General features: G+C 47.0%; 1 pseudogene; it reads right to left on the bottom strand.

The window, feature by feature from the left end:
• Positions 1-1,993: 1,993 nt before the first annotated feature.
• LOC118586229 lies at positions 1,994-3,423 on the bottom strand (annotated as a pseudogene).
• Between the last annotated feature and the right edge of the window lie 249 nt (positions 3,424-3,672).

The following is a 3,672-nucleotide window of genomic DNA, read 5'->3' as shown; positions in this document are numbered from 1 at the left end:
CTAGCCTGGGTTAGAGTGAGGCCTGGCTTTGCCATTGACGCTGCTGTGGCTGTTGTCAAAAAAAAAAAAAGGTATCCAAAAAAGTTCCTGGACTAACCAATGAGCTTAGCAATGTCACAGCATATGAAATGTATGTTCCAACTCAGGACTTTAGTGGGTAAAGTGATTGCTGCTCAAGTTTGGGTTCCAGTCTGTGTTAATTCAGTCCTTGTTAATCAGAGCACCTACCTGTAACTCCAGCACTGGATAAGGGGGAGGCAAACATCCCAGAAGGCTTGCTGGCCAGTCAGTGTCATCAAAAGGGCAAGTTCCAGATTCAGTGAGAGAGTGTCTCAAAAAACAAAGATGGGCAGTAACAGGACTCCATATCAACCTCTGGCCTCCAGACATGTACACACAAGCATGCATACCACCCCCCACACTTGTCACATATAAGCATACAACACAAACACACACACACACACACACACACACACACACACACACACACACACGCTCATCTCTTTGTTTGTTTTTAATTTATTTATTGCAACAATCTTGCTATGTAACCCACTCTGCTCTCAAAATGGGTTACTTCTTGCCTCAGCTTCCTGGATGCTGCATTACATCAGCTTCCTGGATGCTGCATTACAACCACGTACAAGCGTGCCTGCCGTCAATCTTAGTTCTATAAATACCAACAAATAACTGGAGTTTGGAATTTTAAAGGACTTTTCACCATAGCTAGAAAAGTATGAGGTTCTAAGAAATAATAGCCACAAAACACATGTGGAACCTGTGTAACGAAAACCGAGACACCACTGAGGAAAGCCGGCAGAGGTCTAGATAAACAGGGACGGCGTGACTATGATGGGTAGATCCAACATTGTGAAGATGCCACATTCCCCCCAAATTGATCTGCAGATTGTTGATGTACTCAGACTTGTCTTCTTTGGGTTTGTTTTGTTTTGTCTGACAGATACTGAGAAGTTGACTCTAAAATTTACATACACACGCGAAAGAGGTGGAAAAGCCAAGGGAATCTTGAAAAAGCAGAGCAAGGCTGGAGTTGTAAAATTCCAGAGGGAAACTCTTTTCTTTTGAGAAAGGGTCTCTCTACATACCCCTAGCTGTCCTGGGGCTTGCTATGTAGACCAGGCTGGCCTTGAACTCACAGAGTGCTGGGACTAAATGCAGTTGCTACCATGCCTGGCTCAGGATAAAAAAAATCTTACCAGCCTTTCAGTAACCAGTGATTTCTTAGGAAACAAAGAGCATTAACCACAAAAGAAAAAAATGGAGAAATAAGACTTGCTTAGATTTTTAAAATACTGTTTCATATCGGGCCCTTTAAAGACATTAGGACTGTAGCCCACTGGTTAGTGTTTGCCCAGTATGCAAAGAGCCTGGGTTCAGTCTCCAGCTCTGGGAAGGGGAAAGGGAGCCTTATTAATAACATAAAAAGTCACGCCCTCAAGGCCTGTCTCAGTGGACATGTCAAAGGTAAGTCCCTGAACTCGGGGAACTTTCAGTTGATGAAAGGAGAGTCTAACTGGTGGCCTCTTGGCTTAATTTTCCCTCGACCCTATGGGTCTGAGTTGTCCTGAGGACTTGCCTGTCTCTCTGTAAAGGCTCCAGGGCACTGAGCACTATGATCCCATCCATCTAAACTCCCCAGAGATAATGAAGCCACAGTGGAGATGGGGAGCAATGGAGCCCTTGATCTCCATGTACAAGTTGCCAGTGTGTGTGTGTGTGTGTGTGTGTGTGTGTGTGTGTGTGTGTGTGAGTGAGAGAGAGAGAGAGAGAGAGAGAGAGAGAGAGAGAGAGAGAGAAGCTACCACATGCTTCCATTATGTGGATTCCAGGAATGGAATCCAGGTCATTCAGCATGGCAGCAAGCTTTTTAACCTACTGAGCCATCTCATTAGCCCTGAAATACTTTTTTTCAGCTTTTAGCAATTTTATTTTCCTTCTACCTTTTCCTCCTTTGCTCAGGTGTCTGCAGAGGAGCTCAGAACCACTCAGTGGTAGCTCCAACACACTCAGTGTTAGCTCCAGCTCACCAGTCCCCAGTGGCTGGCTGGGCATTCAGTCTTCAGCAGGGAACTGGTGGATGGGTGCAGAGGGCACCTGCACACCCTCGGACCAGTCTGCTCCCTCTAGCTGAGCAGCAGTGACCCCAGGAGCTGGTGTCATCCATTCACCCTGAAATTCCTCATTGGTCACAGCCTTCTCAGCAGCAGCCTCCTCCTCCTCCCTCTCCTCTTCCTCCCCTCCTCCTCCTCCTCCTCCTCCTCCTCCTCCTCCTCCTCCAGGTCTCCATAGAAGTGAAGATCAAGCTTAAACTCCTGTGGGTGCTCTCAGGAGATGATGCCATTCATGTGGAGTACTTCCTGGGCCAGCATCCACCACATCAGAGCCACTGAGTGAGCTCCCTTGTTGTGTGGGATGGCAATGTCTGTGGAGAGTCTGTGTTACACAGAGCAACGGTGGGCAGGTTGACATAAGACGCCTCTGTGAGGGGCTGGTGGTAGCACTGGGGTCGGTCACCACTAGAAGCCGTGGCTCCCTGAGGGTGCTTGATTCTGGTTAGTGAAGGTCCCAGGTGTGAAGCAGCCAGCAGCTGGAGTGGCTCCAGCGGCAGCAGCAAACCTAAGCATGACTGGTGGCCAGTGTTCCTGGAGGAGATGGCGCTGACATCAGCAGGGTTCTCAACGGTAACAACGGCTCAAGCACTGGCAGCAGCTTCTCCCAGATTATGATATAGAAACTGCTGTGGAATAAAATCCTCTTGTACACTGTAAAGATTTGGTTTAATAAAACACTGATTGGTCGGTAGCTGGGCAGAAAGTTTGGTGGGAAAACCAAACTGAGAATGCTGGGAAGAAGGAGGGTGGAGTCATAGGAGTCACCAGCCAGATGCAGAAGGAAGCAAGAGGAGAACGTAGATTTGAGAAAAGATACTGAGCCACATGGCTAAACATAGATAAGAATTATGGGTTGGACAGGCAGTGATGGTGCATGCCTTTAATCCCAGCACTCAGGAAGCAGAGCCAGGCAGATATCTGTGAGTTTGAGGCCAGCTTGGTCTACAGAGAGAGAGATCCAGGACAGGCCCCAAAACTACACAGAGAAACCCTGTCTCAAGGGGGAAAAAAAAGAATTATAGGTTAAGAGCTACTTTAATAAACCTGAGCTACCAGCTGAGCATTTATAAGTAATATTAAGCCTCTAGTCGATTATTTGAGAAGCAGCTGCCAGGTATTTGGGAACAGGCAGGCAGGAGAGAAACTTCCACCTACAAGAAACCATCAATTTTCCTTTTGTAGATATACTGATCGATCTAGAAGTCAAGTTGGTGTCACCTAAGAGGGTTCCTGAGGTGAGGAATTTGAGGACGTCATCCTCTTTCATCTGCAGGACACCAAGGGCTCTGGACATTGTGGAAGTTTCCTGTATGGGCCTGTTGTAATAGAGAGACAAAGAAAAGATAGGAAAGAGGGAGAGAAGAAAGAGAGGGGGGGTTGAGGAAAAGCGGAAGAGAGAGAGAGAAAGGGGAGGAGACTTTCCCCAAAATGAAGTTTTCATGTCAGGTCACAGGGTGGTGCCAAGGTGCAGGTCAGAATACTAACATTGGTTTCTAAGGGGTGGGTCAGAATACTAACATTCTTCCATTTTGATTGTTATAAA

This window comes from Onychomys torridus, chromosome 6 (assembly GCF_903995425.1).
Source record: "Onychomys torridus chromosome 6, mOncTor1.1, whole genome shotgun sequence".
NCBI classification, from domain to species: domain Eukaryota; kingdom Metazoa; phylum Chordata; class Mammalia; order Rodentia; family Cricetidae; genus Onychomys; species Onychomys torridus.
The sequence above is the reverse complement of the archived record's forward strand: the minus strand, read 5'-3'. Positions and strand labels throughout refer to the sequence as shown.